This window comes from Corella eumyota, chromosome 2, assembly GCF_963082875.1.
Source record: "Corella eumyota chromosome 2, kaCorEumy4.1, whole genome shotgun sequence".
NCBI classification, from domain to species: Eukaryota; Metazoa; Chordata; class Ascidiacea; order Phlebobranchia; family Corellidae; genus Corella; species Corella eumyota.
Window position 1 is genome coordinate 14715928 of NC_137491.1, and position 19543 is coordinate 14735470.

At 40.2% G+C, this 19543-nt stretch overlaps 38 non-coding genes across 38 annotated transcripts; all 38 read left to right on the plus strand.

Moving 5' to 3' along the window:
- The first annotated feature begins 88 nt into the window (after positions 1 to 88).
- On the plus strand, positions 89 to 252 carry LOC145744246 (U1 spliceosomal RNA). Its single transcript, XR_014281118.1, has one exon. It is a non-coding gene; the product is annotated as a U1 spliceosomal RNA (small nuclear RNA).
- Positions 253 to 610: 358 nt separating this feature from the next.
- LOC145744295 (U1 spliceosomal RNA) lies at positions 611 to 773 on the plus strand. Its single transcript, XR_014281163.1, has one exon. It is a non-coding gene; the product is annotated as a U1 spliceosomal RNA (small nuclear RNA).
- Positions 774 to 1112: 339 nt separating this feature from the next.
- LOC145744222 (U1 spliceosomal RNA) lies at positions 1113 to 1276 on the plus strand. Its single transcript, XR_014281096.1, has one exon. It is a non-coding gene; the product is annotated as a U1 spliceosomal RNA (small nuclear RNA).
- A 358-nt stretch (positions 1277 to 1634) lies between these two features.
- On the plus strand, positions 1635 to 1798 carry LOC145744346 (U1 spliceosomal RNA). The gene has a single exon (XR_014281210.1). It is a non-coding gene; the product is annotated as a U1 spliceosomal RNA (small nuclear RNA).
- A 358-nt stretch (positions 1799 to 2156) lies between these two features.
- On the plus strand, positions 2157 to 2320 carry LOC145744366 (U1 spliceosomal RNA). The gene has a single exon (XR_014281228.1). It is a non-coding gene; the product is annotated as a U1 spliceosomal RNA (small nuclear RNA).
- Positions 2321 to 2675: 355 nt separating this feature from the next.
- On the plus strand, positions 2676 to 2839 carry LOC145744347 (U1 spliceosomal RNA). The gene has a single exon (XR_014281211.1). It is a non-coding gene; the product is annotated as a U1 spliceosomal RNA (small nuclear RNA).
- Positions 2840 to 3177: 338 nt separating this feature from the next.
- On the plus strand, positions 3178 to 3341 carry LOC145744255 (U1 spliceosomal RNA). Its single transcript, XR_014281127.1, has one exon. It is a non-coding gene; the product is annotated as a U1 spliceosomal RNA (small nuclear RNA).
- A 358-nt stretch (positions 3342 to 3699) lies between these two features.
- Positions 3700 to 3862, plus strand: LOC145744277 (U1 spliceosomal RNA). Its single transcript, XR_014281146.1, has one exon. It is a non-coding gene; the product is annotated as a U1 spliceosomal RNA (small nuclear RNA).
- A 339-nt stretch (positions 3863 to 4201) lies between these two features.
- On the plus strand, positions 4202 to 4365 carry LOC145744199 (U1 spliceosomal RNA). Its single transcript, XR_014281074.1, has one exon. It is a non-coding gene; the product is annotated as a U1 spliceosomal RNA (small nuclear RNA).
- Positions 4366 to 4723: 358 nt separating this feature from the next.
- LOC145744349 (U1 spliceosomal RNA) lies at positions 4724 to 4887 on the plus strand. The gene has a single exon (XR_014281212.1). It is a non-coding gene; the product is annotated as a U1 spliceosomal RNA (small nuclear RNA).
- Positions 4888 to 5245: 358 nt separating this feature from the next.
- Positions 5246 to 5409, plus strand: LOC145744218 (U1 spliceosomal RNA). Its single transcript, XR_014281092.1, has one exon. It is a non-coding gene; the product is annotated as a U1 spliceosomal RNA (small nuclear RNA).
- A 355-nt stretch (positions 5410 to 5764) lies between these two features.
- LOC145744180 (U1 spliceosomal RNA) lies at positions 5765 to 5928 on the plus strand. Its single transcript, XR_014281056.1, has one exon. It is a non-coding gene; the product is annotated as a U1 spliceosomal RNA (small nuclear RNA).
- A 338-nt stretch (positions 5929 to 6266) lies between these two features.
- On the plus strand, positions 6267 to 6430 carry LOC145744247 (U1 spliceosomal RNA). The gene has a single exon (XR_014281119.1). It is a non-coding gene; the product is annotated as a U1 spliceosomal RNA (small nuclear RNA).
- Positions 6431 to 6788: 358 nt separating this feature from the next.
- Positions 6789 to 6951, plus strand: LOC145744282 (U1 spliceosomal RNA). The gene has a single exon (XR_014281151.1). It is a non-coding gene; the product is annotated as a U1 spliceosomal RNA (small nuclear RNA).
- Positions 6952 to 7290: 339 nt separating this feature from the next.
- LOC145744252 (U1 spliceosomal RNA) lies at positions 7291 to 7454 on the plus strand. The gene has a single exon (XR_014281124.1). It is a non-coding gene; the product is annotated as a U1 spliceosomal RNA (small nuclear RNA).
- Positions 7455 to 7812: 358 nt separating this feature from the next.
- LOC145744299 (U1 spliceosomal RNA) lies at positions 7813 to 7975 on the plus strand. The gene has a single exon (XR_014281167.1). It is a non-coding gene; the product is annotated as a U1 spliceosomal RNA (small nuclear RNA).
- Positions 7976 to 8314: 339 nt separating this feature from the next.
- LOC145744227 (U1 spliceosomal RNA) lies at positions 8315 to 8477 on the plus strand. The gene has a single exon (XR_014281100.1). It is a non-coding gene; the product is annotated as a U1 spliceosomal RNA (small nuclear RNA).
- A 356-nt stretch (positions 8478 to 8833) lies between these two features.
- LOC145744183 (U1 spliceosomal RNA) lies at positions 8834 to 8997 on the plus strand. Its single transcript, XR_014281059.1, has one exon. It is a non-coding gene; the product is annotated as a U1 spliceosomal RNA (small nuclear RNA).
- A 356-nt stretch (positions 8998 to 9353) lies between these two features.
- LOC145744351 (U1 spliceosomal RNA) lies at positions 9354 to 9517 on the plus strand. The gene has a single exon (XR_014281214.1). It is a non-coding gene; the product is annotated as a U1 spliceosomal RNA (small nuclear RNA).
- Positions 9518 to 9875: 358 nt separating this feature from the next.
- Positions 9876 to 10039, plus strand: LOC145744188 (U1 spliceosomal RNA). Its single transcript, XR_014281064.1, has one exon. It is a non-coding gene; the product is annotated as a U1 spliceosomal RNA (small nuclear RNA).
- Positions 10040 to 10394: 355 nt separating this feature from the next.
- On the plus strand, positions 10395 to 10558 carry LOC145744197 (U1 spliceosomal RNA). Its single transcript, XR_014281072.1, has one exon. It is a non-coding gene; the product is annotated as a U1 spliceosomal RNA (small nuclear RNA).
- A 338-nt stretch (positions 10559 to 10896) lies between these two features.
- On the plus strand, positions 10897 to 11060 carry LOC145744243 (U1 spliceosomal RNA). The gene has a single exon (XR_014281115.1). It is a non-coding gene; the product is annotated as a U1 spliceosomal RNA (small nuclear RNA).
- Positions 11061 to 11418: 358 nt separating this feature from the next.
- On the plus strand, positions 11419 to 11581 carry LOC145744303 (U1 spliceosomal RNA). The gene has a single exon (XR_014281171.1). It is a non-coding gene; the product is annotated as a U1 spliceosomal RNA (small nuclear RNA).
- A 339-nt stretch (positions 11582 to 11920) lies between these two features.
- Positions 11921 to 12084, plus strand: LOC145744264 (U1 spliceosomal RNA). Its single transcript, XR_014281135.1, has one exon. It is a non-coding gene; the product is annotated as a U1 spliceosomal RNA (small nuclear RNA).
- A 356-nt stretch (positions 12085 to 12440) lies between these two features.
- On the plus strand, positions 12441 to 12604 carry LOC145744340 (U1 spliceosomal RNA). The gene has a single exon (XR_014281204.1). It is a non-coding gene; the product is annotated as a U1 spliceosomal RNA (small nuclear RNA).
- Positions 12605 to 12961: 357 nt separating this feature from the next.
- On the plus strand, positions 12962 to 13124 carry LOC145744191 (U1 spliceosomal RNA). Its single transcript, XR_014281067.1, has one exon. It is a non-coding gene; the product is annotated as a U1 spliceosomal RNA (small nuclear RNA).
- A 339-nt stretch (positions 13125 to 13463) lies between these two features.
- On the plus strand, positions 13464 to 13627 carry LOC145744288 (U1 spliceosomal RNA). The gene has a single exon (XR_014281157.1). It is a non-coding gene; the product is annotated as a U1 spliceosomal RNA (small nuclear RNA).
- A 358-nt stretch (positions 13628 to 13985) lies between these two features.
- Positions 13986 to 14149, plus strand: LOC145744308 (U1 spliceosomal RNA). Its single transcript, XR_014281175.1, has one exon. It is a non-coding gene; the product is annotated as a U1 spliceosomal RNA (small nuclear RNA).
- A 338-nt stretch (positions 14150 to 14487) lies between these two features.
- Positions 14488 to 14651, plus strand: LOC145744233 (U1 spliceosomal RNA). The gene has a single exon (XR_014281106.1). It is a non-coding gene; the product is annotated as a U1 spliceosomal RNA (small nuclear RNA).
- A 356-nt stretch (positions 14652 to 15007) lies between these two features.
- On the plus strand, positions 15008 to 15171 carry LOC145744365 (U1 spliceosomal RNA). The gene has a single exon (XR_014281227.1). It is a non-coding gene; the product is annotated as a U1 spliceosomal RNA (small nuclear RNA).
- Positions 15172 to 15528: 357 nt separating this feature from the next.
- Positions 15529 to 15692, plus strand: LOC145744237 (U1 spliceosomal RNA). Its single transcript, XR_014281110.1, has one exon. It is a non-coding gene; the product is annotated as a U1 spliceosomal RNA (small nuclear RNA).
- Positions 15693 to 16052: 360 nt separating this feature from the next.
- LOC145744296 (U1 spliceosomal RNA) lies at positions 16053 to 16216 on the plus strand. The gene has a single exon (XR_014281164.1). It is a non-coding gene; the product is annotated as a U1 spliceosomal RNA (small nuclear RNA).
- A 359-nt stretch (positions 16217 to 16575) lies between these two features.
- On the plus strand, positions 16576 to 16739 carry LOC145744305 (U1 spliceosomal RNA). Its single transcript, XR_014281173.1, has one exon. It is a non-coding gene; the product is annotated as a U1 spliceosomal RNA (small nuclear RNA).
- A 357-nt stretch (positions 16740 to 17096) lies between these two features.
- Positions 17097 to 17260, plus strand: LOC145744278 (U1 spliceosomal RNA). Its single transcript, XR_014281147.1, has one exon. It is a non-coding gene; the product is annotated as a U1 spliceosomal RNA (small nuclear RNA).
- Positions 17261 to 17617: 357 nt separating this feature from the next.
- On the plus strand, positions 17618 to 17781 carry LOC145744171 (U1 spliceosomal RNA). Its single transcript, XR_014281048.1, has one exon. It is a non-coding gene; the product is annotated as a U1 spliceosomal RNA (small nuclear RNA).
- Positions 17782 to 18139: 358 nt separating this feature from the next.
- On the plus strand, positions 18140 to 18303 carry LOC145744216 (U1 spliceosomal RNA). Its single transcript, XR_014281090.1, has one exon. It is a non-coding gene; the product is annotated as a U1 spliceosomal RNA (small nuclear RNA).
- Positions 18304 to 18641: 338 nt separating this feature from the next.
- Positions 18642 to 18805, plus strand: LOC145744249 (U1 spliceosomal RNA). The gene has a single exon (XR_014281121.1). It is a non-coding gene; the product is annotated as a U1 spliceosomal RNA (small nuclear RNA).
- Positions 18806 to 19163: 358 nt separating this feature from the next.
- Positions 19164 to 19326, plus strand: LOC145744283 (U1 spliceosomal RNA). The gene has a single exon (XR_014281152.1). It is a non-coding gene; the product is annotated as a U1 spliceosomal RNA (small nuclear RNA).
- The last annotated feature ends 217 nt before the right edge of the window (positions 19327 to 19543 follow it).

The following is a 19543-nucleotide window of genomic DNA, read 5'->3' on the forward strand; positions in this document are numbered from 1 at the left end:
TGTTTAATTGTTAGAGAATATTTGCGCGAGCACCACAAATGGGAAGTTATAATTCATTGGGCAGCCGTCCGTTTGCGATGAATGCGGCATACTTACCTGACGAGGGTCTTCACTGCGATCAGGCAGGCAGTGTGCCCAGGGCGAGGTTCAGCCATTGCACTTCGACTGAGCTGACTTCTGCGATTACCCCAAATGTGGGTAACTCGGTCGTATAATTTGTGATAGTGGGGTTTGCGTTCGCGCTAACCCTTTATTTTATTAATTTTGTGTGTTATTGATGTTTGTTGCAAATATCGGTACCTACTTACTCTATATGTTTGTTATATGTAACGTAATCTATCTAGTTAAGCAATATACATTTATTCTTAAGCTATACGCAAAACGTCGAAATATAAACGAAAAGTGTTGCTTTGTTGATTTGGCTTAAATTCTATTTCTTTCAGCTCGTAATCGAATGCCATAACCGGTATACGCCACTGTGGTGTCCATTTTTAAATCAAAAAAAATAATTACATAAAAACCTGTTTAATTGTTAGAGAATATTTGCGCGAGCACCACAAATAGGAAGTTATAATTCATTGGGCAGCCGTCCGTTTGCGATGTATGCGGCATACTTACCTGACGAGGGTATTCAATGCAATCAGGCAGGCAGTGGGCCCAGGGCGAGGCTCAGTCATTGCAATTCGACTGAGCTGACTTCTGCGATTGCCCCAAATGTGGGTAACTCGGTCGTATAATTTGTGATAGTGGGGTCTGCGTTCGCGCTAACCTTTTATTTTATTAATTTTGTGTGATAATGATGTTTGGTGCAAATACCGGTACCAACTTGCTGTTGCTGGTAATCTAGTTAAGCAATATACATTTATTCTTAAGCTATACGCTAAACGTCGAAATATAAGCAAAAATGTTGCTTTGTTGGTTTGGATTAAATCCGATTCCTTTTAGCTCGTAATCAAACGCCATGACCGGTATATGCCACTGTGGCCTCCTTTTTAAAATTTATAGAAATAATAACATAAAAACCTGTTTAATTGTTAGAGAATATTTGCGCGAGCACCACAAATGGGAAGTTATAATTCATTGGGCAGCCGTCCGTTTGCGATGAATGCAGCATACTTACCTGACGAGGGTCTTCACTGCGATCAGGCAGGCAGTGGCCCCAGGGCGAGGCTCAGTCATTGCACTTCGACTGAGCTGACCTCTGCGATTACCCCAAATGTGGGTAACTCGGTCGTATAATTTGTGATAATGGGGTCTGCGTTCGCGCTAACTCTTTATTTTATTAATTTTGTGTGTTATTGATGTTTGCTGCCAAATATCGGTACCTACTTACTCTGTATGTTTGTTATATGTAACGTAATCAATCTAGTTAAGCAATATACATTTATTCTTAAGCTATACGCTAAACGTCGAAATATAAGAAAAAATGTTGCTTTGTTGGTTTGGATTAAATCCGATTCCATTTAGCTCGTAATCGAACGCCATGACCGGTATATGCCACTGTGGCGTCCTTTTTAAAATTTATAGAAATAATAACATAAAAACCTGTTTAATTGTTAGAGAATATTTGTGCGAGCACCACAAATGGAAAGTTATAATTCATTCGGCTGCCGTCCGTTTGCGATGGATGCGGCATACTTACCTGACGAGGGTATTCACTGCGATCAGGCAGGCAGTGGGCCCAGGGCGAGGCTCAGTCATTGCACTTCGACTGAGCTGACCTCTGCGATTACCCCAAATGTGGGTAACTCGGTCGTATAATTTGTGATAGTGGGGTCTGCGTTCGCGCTAACCCTTTATTTTATTAATTTTGTGTGTTATTGATGTTTGCTGCCAAATATCGGTACCTACTTACTCTGTATGTTTGTTATATGTAACGTAATCTATCTAGTTAAGCAATATACATTTATTCTTAAGCTATACGCTAAACGTCGAAATATAAGAAAAAATGTTGCTTTGTTGGTTTGGATTAAATCCGATTCCATTTAGCTCGTAATCGAACGCCATGACCGGTATATGCCACTGTGGCGTCCTTTTTAAAATTTATAGAAATAATAACATAAAAACCTGTTTAATTGTTAGAGAATATTTGCGCGAGCACCACAAATGGGAAGTTATTATTCATTGGGCAGCAGTCCGTTTGCGATGAATGCGGCATACTTACCTGACGAGGGTCTTCACTGCGATCAGGCAGGCAGTGGTCCCAGGGCGAGGCTCAGTCATTGCACTTCGATTGAGCTGACCTCTGCGATTACCCCAAATGTGGGTAACTCGGTCGTATAATTTGTGATTGTGGGGTCTGCGTTCGCGCTAACCCTTTATTTTATTAATTTTGTGTGTTATTGATGTTTGTTGCAAATATCGGTACTTACTTACTGTATGTTTGTTGTATGTAACATAATTTATCTAGTTAAGCAATATACATTTATTCTTAAGCTATATGCAAAACGTCGAAATATAAGCGATAAGTGTTGCTTTGTTGATTTGGCTTAAATCCGATTTCTTTCAGCTCGTATTCGAATGCCATGACCGGTATATGCCACTGTGGCGTCCTTTTTCAAATCAAAAAAAAGAATTACATAAAAACCTGTTTAATTGTTAGAGAATATTTGTGCGAGCACCACAAATGGAAAGTTATAATTCATTGGCTGCCGTCCGTTTGCGATGGATGCGGCATACTTACCTGACGAGGGTATTCACTGCGATCAGGCAGGCAGTGGGCCCAGGGCGAGGCTCAGTCATTGCACTTCGACTGAGCTGACCTCTGCGATTACCCCAAATGTGGGTAACTCGGTCGTATAATTTGTGATAGTGGGGTCTGCGTTCGCGCTAACCCTTTATTTTATTAATTTTGTGTGATAATGATGTTTGGTGCAAATACCGGTACCAACTTGCTGTTGCAGGTAATCTAGTTAAGCAATATACATTTATTCTTAAGCTATACGCTAAACGTCGAAATATAAGCAAAAATGTTGCTTTGTTGGTTTGGATTAAATCCGATTCCTTTTAGCTCGTAATCGAACGCCATGACCGGTATATGCCACTGTGGCGTCCTTTTTAAAATTTATAGAAATAATAACATAAAAACCTGTTTAATTGTTAGAGAATATTTGCGCGAGCACCACAAATGGGAAGTTATAATTCATTGGGCAGCCGTCCGTTTGCGATGAATGCGGCATACTTACCTGACGAGGGTCTTCACTGCGATCAGGCAGGCAGTGTGCCCAGGGCGAGGTTCAGCCATTGCACTTCGACTGAGCTGACTTCTGCGATTACCCCAAATGTGGGTAACTCGGTCGTATAATTTGTGATAGTGGGGTTTGCGTTTGCGCTAACCCTTTATTTTATTAATTTTGTGTGTTATTGATGTTTGTTGCAAATATCGGTACCTACTTACTCTATATGTTTGTTATATGTAACGTAATCTATCTAGTTAAGCAATATACATTTATTCTTAAGCTATACGCAAAACGTCGAAATATAAACGAAAAGTGTTGCTTTGTTGATTTGGCTTAAATCCTATTTCTTTCAGCTCGTAATCGAATGCCATAACCGGTATACGCCACTGTGGTGTCCATTTTTAAATCAAAAAAAATAATTACATAAAAACCTATTTAATTGTTAGAGAATATTTGCGCGAGCACCACAAATAGGAAGTTATAATTCATTGGGCAGCCGTCCGTTTGCGATGTATGCGGCATACTTACCTGACGAGGGTATTCAATGCAATCAGGCAGGCAGTGGGCCCAGGGCGAGGCTCAGTCATTGCAATTCGACTGAGCTGACCTCTGCGATTGCCCCAAATGTGGGTAACTCGGTCGTATAATTTGTGATAGTGGGGTCTGCGTTCGCGCTAACCTTTTATTTTATTAATTTTGTGTGATAATGATGTTTGGTGCAAATACCGGTACCAACTTGCTGTTGCTGGTAATCTAGTTAAGCAATATACATTTATTCTTAAGCTATACGCTAAACGTCGAAATATAAGCAAAAATGTTGCTTTGTTGGTTTGGATTAAATCCGATTCCTTTTAGCTCGTAATCAAACGCCATGACCGGTATATGCCACTGTGGCCTCCTTTTTAAAATTTATAGAAATAATAACATAAAAACCTGTTTAATTGTTAGAGAATATTTGCGCGAGCACCACAAATGGGAAGTTATAATTCATTGGGCAGCCGTCCGTTTGCGATGAATGCAGCATACTTACCTGACGAGGGTCTTCACTGCGATCAGGCAGGCAGTGGCCCCAGGGCGAGGCTCAGTCATTGCACTTCGACTGAGCTGACCTCTGCGATTACCCCAAATGTGGGTAACTCGGTCGTATAATTTGTGATAGTGGGGTCTGCGTTCGCGCTAACTCTTTATTTTATTAATTTTGTGTGTTATTGATGTTTGCTGCCAAATATCGGTACCTACTTACTCTGTATGTTTGTTATATGTAACGTAATCAATCTAGTTAAGCAATATACATTTATTCTTAAGCTATACGCTAAACGTCGAAATATAAGAAAAAATGTTGCTTTGTTGGTTTGGATTAAATCCGATTCCATTTAGCTCGTAATCGAACGCCATGACCGGTATATGCCACTGTGGCGTCCTTTTTAAAATTTATAGAAATAATAACATAAAAACCTGTTTAATTGTTAGAGAATATTTGTGCGAGCACCACAAATGGAAAGTTATAATTCATTCGGCTGCCGTCCGTTTGCGATGGATGCGGCATACTTACCTGACGAGGGTATTCACTGCGATCAGGCAGGCAGTGGGCCCAGGGCGAGGCTCAGTCATTGCACTTCGACTGAGCTGACCTCTGCGATTACCCCAAATGTGGGTAACTCGGTCGTATAATTTGTGATAGTGGGGTCTGCGTTCGCGCTAACCCTTTATTTTATTAATTTTGTGTGTTATTGATGTTTGCTGCCAAATATCGGTACCTACTTACTCTGTATGTTTGTTATATGTAACGTAATCTATCTAGTTAAGCAATATACATTTATTCTTAAGCTATACGCTAAACGTCGAAATATAAGAAAAAATGTTGCTTTGTTGGTTTGGATTAAATCCGATTCCATTTAGCTCGTAATCGAACGCCATGACCGGTATATGCCACTGTGGCGTCCTTTTTAAAATTTATAGAAATAATAACATAAAAACCTGTTTAATTGTTAGAGAATATTTGCGCGAGCACCACAAATGGGAAGTTATTATTCATTGGGCAGCAGTCCGTTTGCGATGAATGCGGCATACTTACCTGACGAGGGTCTTCACTGCGATCAGGCAGCCAGTGGGCCCAGGGCGAGGCTCAGTCATTGCACTTCGATTGAGCTGACCTCTGCGATTACCCCAAATGTGGGTAACTCGGTCGTATAATTTGTGATTGTGGGGTCTGCGTTCGCGCTAACCCTTTATTTTATTAATTTTGTGTGTTATTGATGTTTGTTGCAAATATCGGTACTTACTTACTGTATGTTTGTTGTATGTAACATAATTTATCTAGTTAAGCAATATACATTTATTCTTAGGCTATATGCAAAACGTCGAAATATAAGCGATAAGTGTTGCTTTGTTGATTTGGCTTAAATCCGATTTCTTTCAGCTCGTATTCGAATGCCATGGCCGGTATATGCCACTGTGGCGTCCTTTTTCAAATCAAAAAAAAGAATTACATAAAAACCTGTTTAATTGTTAGAGAATATTTGTGCGAGCACCACAAATGGAAAGTTATAATTCATTGGCTGCCGTCCGTTTGCGATGGATGCGGCATACTTACCTGACGAGGGTATTCACTGCGATCAGGCAGGCAGTCGGCCCAGGGCGAGGCTCAGTCATTGCACTTCGACTGAGCTGACCTCTGCGATTACCCCAAATGTGGGTAACTCGGTCGTATAATTTGTGATAGTGGGGTCTGCGTTCGCGCTAACCCTTTATTTTATTAATTTTGTGTGATAATGATGTTTGGTGCAAATACCGGTACCAACTTGCTGTTGCAGGTAATCTAGTTAAGCAATATACATTTATTCTTAAGCTATACGCTAAACGTCGAAATATAAGCAAAAATGTTGCTTTGTTGGTTTGGATTAAATCCGATTCCTTTTAGCTCGTAATCGAACGCCATGACCGGTATATGCCACTGTGGCGTCCTTTTTAAAATTTATAGAAATAATAACATAAAAACCTGTTTAATTGTTAGAGAATATTTGCGCGAGCACCACAAATGGGAAGTTATAATTCATTGGGCAGCCGTCCGTTTGCGATGAATGCGGCATACTTACCTGACGAGGGTCTTCACTGCGATCAGGCAGGCAGTGTGCCCAGGGCGAGGTTCAGCCATTGCACTTCGACTGAGCTGACTTCTGCGATTACCCCAAATGTGGGTAACTCGGTCGTATAATTTGTGATAGTGGGGTTTGCGTTCGCGCTAACCCTTTATTTTATTAATTTTGTGTGTTATTGATGTTTGTTGCAAATATCGGTACCTACTTACTCTATATGTTTGTTATATGTAACGTAATCTATCTAGTTAAGCAATATACATTTATTCTTAAGCTATACGCAAAACGTCGAAATATAAACGAAAAGTGTTGCTTTGTTGATTTGGCTTAAATCCTATTTCTTTCAGCTCGTAATCGAATGCCATAACCGGTATACGCCACTGTGGTGTCCATTTTTAAATCAAAAAAAATAATTACATAAAAACCTGTTTAATTGTTAGAGAATATTTGCGCGAGCACCACAAATAGGAAGTTATAATTCATTGGGCAGCCGTCCGTTTGCGATGTATGCGGCATACTTACCTGACGAGGGTAATCAATGCAATCAGGCAGGCAGTGGGCCCAGGGCGAGGCTCAGTCATTGCAATTCGACTGAGCTGACCTCTGCGATTGCCCCAAATGTGGGTAACTCGGTCGTATAATTTGTGATAGTGGGGTCTGCGTTCGCGCTAACCTTTTATTTTATTAATTTTGTGTGATAATGATGTTTGGTGCAAATACCGGTACCAACTTGCTGTTGCAGGTAATCTAGTTAAGCAATATACATTTATTCTTAAGCTATACGCTAAACGTCGAAATATAAGCAAAAATGTTGCTTTGTTGGTTTGGATTAAATCCGATTCCTTTTAGCTCGTAATCGAACGCCATGACCGGTATATGCCACTGTGGCGTCCTTTTTAAAATTTATAGAAATAATAACATAAAAACCTGTTTAATTGTTAGAGAATATTTGCGCGAGCACCACAAATGGGAAGTTATAATTCATTGGGCAGCCGTCCGTTTGCGATGAATGCGGCATACTTACCTGACGAGGGTCTTCACTGCGATCAGGCAGGCAGTTTGCCCAGGGCGAGGTTCAGCCATTGCACTTCGACTGAGCTGACTTCTGCGATTACCCCAAATGTGGGTAACTCGGTCGTATAATTTGTGATAGTGGGGTTTGCGTTCGCGCTAACCCTTTATTTTATTAATTTTGTGTGTTATTGATGTTTGTTGCAAATATCGGTACCTACTTACTCTATATGTTTGTTATATGTAACGTAATCTATCTAGTTAAGCAATATACATTTATTCTTAAGCTATACGCAAAACGTCGAAATATAAACGAAAAGTGTTGCTTTGTTGATTTGGCTTAAATCCTATTTCTTTCAGCTCGTAATCGAATGCCATAACCGGTATATGCCACTGTGGTGTCCATTTTTAAATCAAAAAAAATAATTACATAAAAACCTGTTTAATTGTTAGAGAATATTTGCGCGAGCACCACAAATAGGAAGTTATAATTCATTGGGCAGCCGTCCGTTTGCGATGTATGCGGCATACTTACCTAACGAGGGTATTCAATGCAATCAGGCAGGCAGTGGGCCCAGGGCGAGGCTCAGTCATTGCAATTCGACTGAGCTGACCTCTGCGATTGCCCCAAATGTGGGTAACTCGGTCGTATAATTTGTGATAGTGGGGTCTGCGTTCGCGCTAACCTTTTATTTTATTAATTTTGTGTGATAATGATGTTTGGTGCAAATACCGGTACCAACTTGCTGTTGCAGGTAATCTAGTTAAGCAATATACATTTATTCTTAAGCTATACGCTAAACGTCGAAATATAAGCAAAAATGTTGCTTTGTTGGTTTGGATTAAATCCGATTCCTTTTAGCTCGTAATCAAACGCCATGACCGGTATATGCCACTGTGGCCTCCTTTTTAAAATTTATAGAAATAATAACATAAAAACCTGTTTAATTGTTAGAGAATATTTGCGCGAGCACCACAAATGGGAAGTTATAATTCATTGGGCAGCCGTCCGTTTGCGATGAATGCAGCATACTTACCTGACGAGGGTCTTCACTGCGATCAGGCAGGCAGTGGCCCAGGGCGAGGCTCAGTCATTGCACTTCGACTGAGCTGACCTCTGCGATTACCCCAAATGTGGGTAACTCGGTCGTATAATTTGTGATAGTGGGGTCTGCGTTCGCGCTAACTCTTTATTTTATTAATTTTGTGTGTTATTGATGTTTGTTGCAAATATCGGTACCTACTTACTGTATGTTTGTTGTATGTAACGTAAATCTATCTAGTTAAGCAATATACATTTATTCTTAAGCTATACGCAAAACGTCGAAATATAAGCAAAAGTGTTGCTTTGTTGATTTGGCTTAAATCCGATTTCTTTCAGCTCGTATTCGAATGCCATGACCGGTATATGCCACTGTGGCGTCCTTTTTCAAATCAAAAAAAATAATTACATAAAAACCTGTTTAATTGTTAGAGAATATTTGCGCGAGCACCACAAATGGGAAGTTATTATTCATTTGACAGCCGTCCGTTTGCGATGTATGCAGCATACTTACCTGACGAGGGTCTTCACTGCAATCAGGCAGGCAGTGGGCCCAGGGCGAGGCTCAGTCATTGCACTTCGACTGAGCTGACCTCTGCGATTACCCAAAATGTGGGTAACTCGGTCGTATAATTTGTGATAGTGGGGTCTGCGTTCGCGCTAACCCTTTATTTTATTAATTTTGTGTGTTATTGATGTTTGTTGCAAATATCGGTACCTACTTACTGTATGTTTGTTGTATGTAACATAATTTATCTAGTTAAGCAATATACATTTATTCTTAAGCTATATGCAAAACGTCGAAATACAAGCGAAAAGTGTTGCTTTGTTGATTTGGCTTAAATCCGATTTCTTTCAGCTCGTATTCGAATGCCATGACCGGTATATGCCACTGTGGCGTCCTTTTTCAAATCAAAAAAAAGAATTACATAAAAACCTGTTTAATTGTTAGAGAATATTTGTGCGAGCACCACAAATGGAAAGTTATAATTCATTCGGCTGCCGTCCGTTTGCGATGGATGCGGCATACTTACCTGACGAGGGTATTCACTGCGATCAGGCAGGCAGTGGGCCCAGGGCGAGGCTCAGTCATTGCACTTCGACTGAGCTGACCTCTGCGATTACCCCAAATGTGGGTAACTCGGTCGTATAATTTGTGATAGTGGGGTCTGCGTTCGCGCTAACCCTTTATTTTATTAATTTTGTGTGTTATTGATGTTTGCTGCCAAATATCGGTACCTACTTACTCTGTATGTTTGTTATATGTAACGTAATCTATCTAGTTAAGCAATATACATTTATTCTTAAGCTATACGCTAAACGTCGAAATATAAGAAAAAATGTTGCTTTGTTGGTTTGGATTAAATCCGATTCCATTTAGCTCGTAATCGAACGCCATGACCGGTATATGCCACTGTGGCGTCCTTTTTAAAATTTATAGAAATAATAACATAAAAACCTGTTTAATTGTTAGAGAATATTTGCGCGAGCACCACAAATGGGAAGTTATTATTCATTGGGCAGCAGTCCGTTTGCGATGAATGCGGCATACTTACCTGACGAGGGTCTTCACTGCGATCAGGCAGGCAGTGGGCCCAGGGCGAGGCTCAGTCATTGCACTTCGATTGAGCTGACCTCTGCGATTACCCCAAATCTGGGTAACTCGGTCGTATAATTTGTGATTGTGGGGTCTGCGTTCGCGCTAACCCTTTATTTTAGTAATTTTGTGTGTTATTGATGTTTGTTGCAAATATCGGTACCTACTTACTGTATGTTTGTTGTATGTAACATAATTTATCTGGTTAAGCAATATACATTTATTCTTAAGCTATATGCAAAACGTCGAAATATAAGCGATAAGTGTTGCTTTGTTGATTTGGCTTAAATCCGATTTCTTTCAGCTCGTATTCGAATGCCATGACCGGTATATGCCACTGTGGCGTCCTTTTTCAAATCAAAAAAAAGAATTACATAAAAACCTGTTTAATTGTTAGAGAATATTTGTGCGAGCACCACAAATGGAAAGTTATAATTCATTGGCTGCCGTCCGTTTGCGATGGATGCGGCATACTTACCTGACGAGGGTATTCACTGCGATCAGGCAGGCAGTGGGCCCAGGGCGAGGCTCAGTCATTGCACTTCGACTGAGCTGACCTCTGCGATTACCCCAAATGTGGGTAACTCGGTCGTATAATTTGTGATATTGGGGTCTGCGTTCGCGCTAACCCTTTATTTTATTAATTTTGTGTGATAATGATGTTTGGTGCAAATACCGGTACCAACTTGCTGTTGCAGGTAATCTAGTTAAGCAATATACATTTATTCTTAAGCTATACGCTAAACGTCGAAATATAAGCAAAAATGTTGCTTTGTTGGTTTGGATTAAATCCGATTCCTTTTAGCTCGTAATCGAACGCCATGACCGGTATATGCCACTGTGGCGTCCTTTTTAAAATTTATAGAAATAATAACATAAAAACCTGTTTAATTGTTAGAGAATATTTGCGCGAGCACCACAAATGGGAAGTTATAATTCATTGGGCAGCCGTCCGTTTGCCATGAATGCGGCATACTTACCTGACGAGGGTCTTCACTGCGATCAGGCAGGCAGTGTGCCCAGGGCGAGGTTCAGCCATTGCACTTCGACTGAGCCGACTTCTGCGATTACCCCAAATGTGGGTAACTCGGTCGTATAATTTGTGATAGTGGGGTTTGCGTTCGCGCTAACCCTTTATTTTATTAATTTTGTGTGTTATTGATGTTTGTTGCAAATATCGGTACCTACTTACTCTATATGTTTGTTATATGTAACGTAATCTATCTAGTTAAGCAATATACATTTATTCTTAAGCTATACGCAAAACGTCGAAATATAAACGAAAAGTGTTGCTTTGTTGATTTGGCTTAAATCCTATTTCTTTCAGCTCGTAATCGAATGCCATAACCGGTATACGCCACTGTGGTGTCCATCTTTAAATCAAAAAAAATAATTACATAAAAACCTGTTTAATTGTTAGAGAATATTTGCGCGAGCACCACAAATAGGAAGTTATAATTCATTGGGCAGCCATCCGTTTGCGATGTATGCGGCATACTTACCTGACGAGGGTATTCAATGCAATCAGGCAGGCAGTGGGCCCAGGGCGAGACTCAGTCATTGCAATTCGACTGAGCTGACCTCTGCGATTGCCCCAAATGTGGGTAACTCGGTCGTATAATTTGTGATAGTGGGGTCTGCGTTCGCGCTAACCTTTTATTTTATTAATTTTGTGTGATAATGATGTTTGGTGCAAATACCGGTACCAACTTGCTGTTGCAGGTAATCTAGTTAAGCAATATACATTTATTCTTAAGCTATACGCTAAACGTCGAAATATAAGCAAAAATGTTGCTTTGTTGGTTTGGATTAAATCCGATTCCTTTTAGCTCGTAATCAAACGCCATGACCGGTATATGCCACTGTGGCCTCCTTTTTAAAATTTATAGAAATAATAACATAAAAACCTGTTTAATTGTTAGAGAATATTTGCGCGAGCACCACAAATGGGAAGTTATAATTCATTGGGCAGCCGTCCGTTTGCGATGAATGCAGCATACTTACCTGACGAGGGTCTTCACTGCGATCAGGCAGGCAGTGGCCCCAGGCCGAGGCTCAGTCATTGCACTTCGACTGAGCTGACCTCTGCGATTACCCCAAATGTGGGTAACTCGGTCGTATAATTTGTGATAATGGGGTCTGCGTTCGCGCTAACTCTTTATTTTATTAATTTTGTGTGTTATTGATGTTTGTTGCAAATATCGGTACCTACTTACTGTATGTTTGTTGTATGTAACGTAAATCTATATAGTTAAGCAATATACATTTATTCTTAAGCTATACGCAAAACGTCGAAATATAAGCAAAAGTGTTGCTTTGTTGATTTGGCTTAAATCCAATTTCTTTCAGCTCGTATTCGAATGCCATGACCGGTATATGCCACTGTGGCGTCCTTTTTCAAATCAAAAAAAATAATTACATAAAAACCTGTTTAATTGTTAGAGAATATTTGCGCGAGCACCACAAATGGGAAGTTATTAATCATTTGACAGCCGTCCGTTTGCGATGTATGCAGCATACTTACCTGACGAGGGTCTTCACTGCGATCAGGCAGGCAGTGGGCCCAGGGCGAGGCTCAGTCATTGCACTTCGACTGAGCTGACCTCTGCGATTACCCAAAATGTGGGTAACTCGGTCGTATAATTTCTGATAGTGGGGTCTGCGTTCGCGCTAACCCTTTATTTTATTAATTTTGTGTGTTATTGATGTTTGTTGCAAATATCGGTACCTACTTACTGTATGTTTGTTGTATGTAATGTAAATCTATCTAGTTAAGCAATATACATTTATTCTTAAGCTATACGCAAAACGTCGAAATATAAGCGAAAAGTGTTGCTTTGTTGATTTGGCTTAAATCCGATTTCTTTCAGCTCGTATTCGAATGCCATGACCGGTATATGCCACTGTGGCGTCCTAATTCAAATCAAAAAAAAGAATTACATAAAAACCTGTTTAATTGTTAGAGAATATTTGCGCGAGCACCACAAATGGAAATTTATAATTCATTCGGCTGCCGTCCGTTTGCGATGGATGCGGCATACTTACCTGACGAGGGTATTCACTGCGATCAGGCAGGCAGTGGGCCCAGGGCGAGGCTCAGTCATTGCACTTCGACTGAGCTGACCTCTGCGATTACCCCAAATGTGGGTAACTCGGTCGTATAATTTGTGATAGTGGGGTCTGCGTTCGCGCTAACCTTTTATTTTATTAATTTTGTGTGATAATGATGTTTGGTGCAAATACCGGTACCAACTTGCTGTTGCAGGTAATCTAGTTAAGCAATATACATTTATTCTTAAGCTATACGCAAAACGTCGAAATATAAGCAAAAATGTTGCTTTGTTGGTTTGGATTAAATCCGATTCCTTTTAGCTCGTAATCAAACGCCATGACCGTATTATGCCACTGTGGCCTCCTTTTTAAAATTTATAGAAATAATAACATAAAAACCTGTTTAATTGTTAGAGAATATTTGCGCGAGCACGACAAATGGGAAGTTATAATTCATTGGGCAGCCGTCCGTTTGCGATGAATGCGGCATACTTTCCTGACGAGGGTCTTCACTGCGATCAGGCAGGCAGTGTGCCCAGGGCGAGGTTCAGCCATTGAACTTCGACTGAGCTGACTTCTGCGATTACCCCAAATGTGGGTAACTCGGTCGTATAATTTGTGATAGTGGGGTTTGCGTTCGCGCTAACCCTTTATTTTATTAATTTTGTGTGTTATTGATGTTTGTTGCAAATATCGGTACCTACTTACTCTATATGTTTGTTATATGTAACGTAATCTATCTAGTTAAGCAATATACATTTATTCTTAAGCTATACGCAAAACGTCAAAATATAAACGAAAAGTGTTGCTTTGTTGATTTGGCTTAAATCCTATTTCTTTCAGCTCGTAATCGAATGCCATAACCGGTATACGCCACTGTGGCGTCCATTTTTAAATCAAAAAAAATAATTACATAAAAACCTGTTTAATTGTTAGAGAATATTTGCGCGAGCACCACAAATAGAAAGTTATAATTCATTGGGCAGCCGTCCGTTTGCGATGTATGCGGCATACTTACCTGACGAGGGTATTCAATGTAATCAGGCAGGCAGTGGGCCTAGGGCGAGGCTCAGTCATTGCAATTCGACTGAGCTGACCTCTGCGATTGCCCCAAATGTGGGTAACTCGGTCGTATAATTTGTGATAATGGCGTCTGCGTTCGCGCTAACCCTTTATTTTATTCATTTTGTGTGATAATGATGTTTGGTGCAAATACCGGTACCAACTTGCTGTTGCAGGTAATCTAGTTAAGCAATATACATTTATTCTTAAGCTATACGCTAAACGTCGAAATATAAGCAAAAATGTTGCTTTGTTGGTTTGGATTAAATCCGATTCCTTTTAGCTCGTAATCAAACGCCATGACCGGTATATGCCACTGTGGCCTCCTTTTTAAAATTTATAGAAATAATAACATAAAAACCTGTTTAATTGTTAGAGAATATTTGCGCGAGCACCACAAATGGGAAGTTATAATTCATTGGGCAGCCGTCCGTTTGCGATGAATGCAGCATACTTACCTGACGAGGGTCTTCACTGCGATCAGGCAGGCAGTGGCTCCAGGGCGAGGCTCAGTCATTGCACTTCGACTGAGCTGACCTCTGCGATTACCCCAAATGTGGGTAACGCGGTCGTATAATTTGTGATAGTGGGGTCTGCGTTCGCGCTAACCCTTTATTTTATTAATTTTGTGTGTTATTGATGTTTGTTGCAAATATCGGTACCTACTTACTGTATGTTTGTTGTATGTAACGTAAATCTATCTAGTTAAGCAATATACATTTATTCTTAAGCTATACGCAAAACGTCGAAATATAAGCAAAAGTGTTGCTTTGTTGATTTGGCTTAAATCCGATTTCTTTCAGCTCGTATTCGAATGCCATGACCGGTATATGCCACTGTGGCGTCCTTTTTCAAATCAAAAAAAATAATTACATAAAAACCTGTTTAATTGTTAGAGAATATTTGCGCGAGCACCACAAATGGGAAGTTATTATTCATTTGACAGCCGTCCGTTTGCGATGTATGCAGCATACTTACCTGACGAGGGTTTTCACTGCGATCAGGCAGGCAGTGGGCCCAGGGCGAGGCTCAGTCATTGCACTTCGACTGAGCTGACCTCTGCGATTACCCAAAATGTGGGTAACTCGGTCGTATAATTTCTGATAGTGGGGTCTGCGTTCGCGCTAACCCTTTATTTTATTAATTTTGTGTGTTATTGATGTTTGTTGCAAATATCGGTACCTACTTACTGTATGTTTGTTGTATGTAATGTAAATCTATCTAGTTAAGCAATATACATTTATTCTTAAGCTATACGCAAAACGTCGAAATATAAGCGAAAAGTGTTGCTTTGTTGATTTGGCTTAAATCCTATTTCTTTCAGCTCGTAATCGAATGCCATGACCGGTATATGCCACGGTGGCGCCCTTTTTCAAATCAAAAAAAATAATTACATAAAAACCTGTTTAATTGTTAGAGAATATTTGCGCGATCACGACAAATGGAAATTTATAATTCAATCGGCTGCCGTGCAATTGCGATGTATGCGGCATACTTACCTGACGAGGGTCTTCACTGCGATCAGGCAGGCAGTGGGCCCAGGGCGAGGCTCAGTCATTGCACTTCGACTGAGCTGACCTCTGGGATTACCCCAAATGTGGGTAACTCGGTCGTATAATTTGTGATAGTGGAGTCTGCGTTCGCGCTAACCCTTTATTTTATTAATTTTGTGTGTTATTGATGTTTGTTGCCAAATATCGGTACCTACTTACTCTGTATGTTTGTTATATGTAACGTAATCTATTTAGTTAAGCAATATACATTTATTCTTAAGCTATACGCAAAATGTCGAAATATAAGCGAAAAGTGTTGCTTTGTTGATTTGGCTTAAATCCTATTTCTTTCAGCTCGTATTCGAATGCCATGACCGGTATATGCCACTGTGGCGTCCTTTTTCAAATCAAAAAAAAATAATTACATAAAAACCTGTTTAATTGTTAGAGAATATTTGCGCGAGCACCACAAATGGGAAGTTATTATTCATTTGGCAGCAGTCCGTTTGCGATGTATGCAGAATACTTACCTCACGAGGGTCTTCACTGCGATCGGGCAGGCAGTGGGCCCAGGGCGAGGCTCAGTCATTGCACTTCGACTGAGCTGAGCTCCGCAATTACCCCAAATGTGGGTAACTCGGTCGTATAATTTGTGATAGTGGGGTCTGCGTTCGCGCTAACCCTTTATTTTATTTATTTTGTGTGTTATTTATGTTTGTTGCCAAATATCGGTAACTACTTACTCTGTATGTTTGTTATATGTAACGTAATCTATCTAGTTAAGCAATATACATTTATTCTTAAGCTATACGCAAAACGTCGAAATATAAGCGAAAAGTGTTGCTTTGTTGATTTGGCTTAAATCCTATTTCTTTCAGCTCGTAATCGAATGCCATAACCGGTATACGCCACTGTGGTGTCCATTTTTAAATCAAAAAAAATAATTACATAAAAACCTGTTTAATTGTTAGAGAATATTTGCGCGAGCACCACAAATAGGAAGTTATAATTCATTGGGCAACCGTCCGTTTGCGATGTATGCGGCATACTTACCTGACGAGGGTATTCAATGCAATCAGGCAGGCAGTGGGCCCAGGGCGAGGCTCAGTCATTGCAATTCGACTGAGCTGACCTCTGCGATTACCCAAAATGTGGGTAACTCGGTCGTATAATTTCTGATCGTGGGTTCTGCGTTCGCGCTAACCCTTTATTTTATTAATTTTGTGTGTTATTGATGTTTGTTGCAAATATCGGTACCTACTTACTGTATGTTTGTTGTATGTAATGTAAATCTATCTAGTTAAGCAATATACATTTATTCTTAAGCTATACGCAAAACGTCGAAATATAAGCGAAAAGTGTTGCTTTGTTGATTTGGCTTAAATCCTTTTTCTTTCAGCTCGTAATCGAATGCCATGACCGGTATACGCCACTGTGGCGTCCTTTTTCAAATCAAAAAAAATAATTACATAAAAACCTGTTTAATTGTTAGAGAATATTTGCGGGAGCACCACAAATAGGAAGTTGTAATTCATTGGGCAGCCGTCCGTTTGCGATGTATGCGGCATACTTACCTGACGAGGGTATTCAATGCAATCAGGCAGGCAGTGGGCCCAGGGCGGGGCTCAGTCATTGCAATTCGACTGAGCTGACCTCTGCGATTACCCAAAATGTGGGTAACTCGGTCGTATAATTTCTGATAGTGGGGTCTGCGTTCGCGCTAACCCTTTATTTTATTAATTTTGTGTGTTATTGATGTTTGTTGCAAATATCGGTACCTACTTACTGTATGTTTGTTGTATGTAATGTAAATCTATCTAGTTAAGCAATATACAATTATTCTTAAGCTATACGCAAAACGTCGAAATATAAGCGAAAAGTGTTGCTTTGTGGATTTGGCTTAAATCCTATTTCTTTCAGCTCGTAATCGAATGCCAGGACCGGTATACGTCACTGTGGCGTCCTTTTTCAAATCAAAAAAAAGAATTACATAAAAACCTGTTTAATTGTTAGAGAATATTTGCGCGAGCACCACAAATGGAAATTTATAATTCAATCGGCTGCCATGCAATTGCGATGTATGCGGCATACTTACCTGACGAGGGTCTTCACTGCGATCAGGCAGGCAGTGGGCCCAGGGCGAGGCTCAGTCATTGCACTTCGACTGAGCTGACCTCTGCGATTACCCCAAATGTGGGTAACTCGGTCGTATAATTTGTGATAGTGGGGTCTGCGTTCGCGCTAACCCTTTATTTTATTAATTTGTGTGTTATTGATGTTTGTTGCCAAATATCGGTACCTACTTACTCTGTATGTTTGTTATATGTAACGTAATCTATCTAGTTAAGCAATATTTATTTATTCTTAAGCTATACCCAAAATGTCGAAATATAAGCGAAAAGTGTTGCTTTGTTGATTTGGCTTAAATCCTATTTCTTTCAGCTCGTAATCGAATGCCATTACCGGTATACGCCACTGTGGTGTCCATTTTCAAATCAAAAAAAATAATTACATAAAAACCTGTTTAATTGTTAGAGAATATTTGCGCGAGCACCACAAATGGGAAGTTATTATTCATTTGGCAGCAGTCCGTTTGCGATGTATGCAGAATACTTACCTCACGAGGGTCTTCACTGCGATCGGGCAGGCAGTGGGCCCAGGGCGAGGCTCAGTCATTGCACTTCGACTGAGCTGACCTCTGCGATTACCCCAAATGTGGGTAACTCGGTCGTATAATTTGTGATAGTGGGGTCTGCGTTCGCGCTAACCCTTTATTTTATTAATTTTGTGTGATAATGATGTTTGGTGCAAATACCGGTACCAACTTGCTGTTGCAGGTAATCTAGTTAAGCAATATACATTTATTCTTAAGCTATACGCTAAACGTCGAAATATAAGCAAAAATGTTGCTTTGTTGGTTTGGATTAAATCCGATTCCTTTTAGCTCGTAATCGAACGCCATGACCGGTATATGCCACTGTGGCGTCCTTTTTAAAATTTATAGAAATAATAACATAAAAACCTGTTTAATTGTTAGAGAATATTTGCGCGAGCACCACAAATGGGAAGTTATAATTCATTGGGCAGCCGTCCGTTTGCGATGAATGCGGCATACTTACCTGACGAGGGTCTTCACTGCGATCAGGCAGGCAGTGTGCCCAGGGCGAGGTTCAGCCATTGCACTTCGACTGAGCTGACTTCTGCGATTACCCCAAATGTGGGTAACTCGGTCGTATAATTTGTGATAGTGGGGTTTGCGTTCGCGCTAACCCTTTATTTTATTAATTTTGTGTGTTATTGATGTTTGTTGCAAATATCGGTACCTACTTACTCTATATGTTTGTTATATGTAACGTAATCTATCTAGTTAAGCAATATACATTTATTCTTAAGCTATACGCAAAACGTCGAAATATAAACGAAAAGTGTTGCTTTGTTGATTTGGCTTAAATCCTATTTCTTTCAGCTCGTAATCGAATGCCATAACCGGTATACGCCACTGTGGTGTCCATTTTTAAATCAAAAAAAATAATTACATAAAAACCTGTTTAATTGTTAGAGAATATTTGCGCGAGCACCACAAATAGGAAGTTATAATTCATTGGGCAGCCGTCCGTTTGCGATGTATGCGGCATACTTACCTGACGAGGGTAATCAATGCAATCAGGCAGGCAGTGGGCCCAGGGCGAGGCTCAGTCATTGCAATTCGACTGAGCTGACCTCTGCGATTGCCCCAAATGTGGGTAACTCGGTCGTATAATTTGTGATAGTGGGGTCTGCGTTCGCGCTAACCTTTTATTTTATTAATTTTGTGTGATAATGATGTTTGGTGCAAATACCGGTACCAACTTGCTGTTGCAGGTAATCTAGTTAAGCAATATACATTTATTCTTAAGCTATACGCTAAACGTCGAAATATAAGCAAAAATGTTGCTTTGTTGGTTTGGATTAAATCCGATTCCTTTTAGCTCGTAATCGAACGCCATGACCGGTATATGCCACTGTGGCGTCCT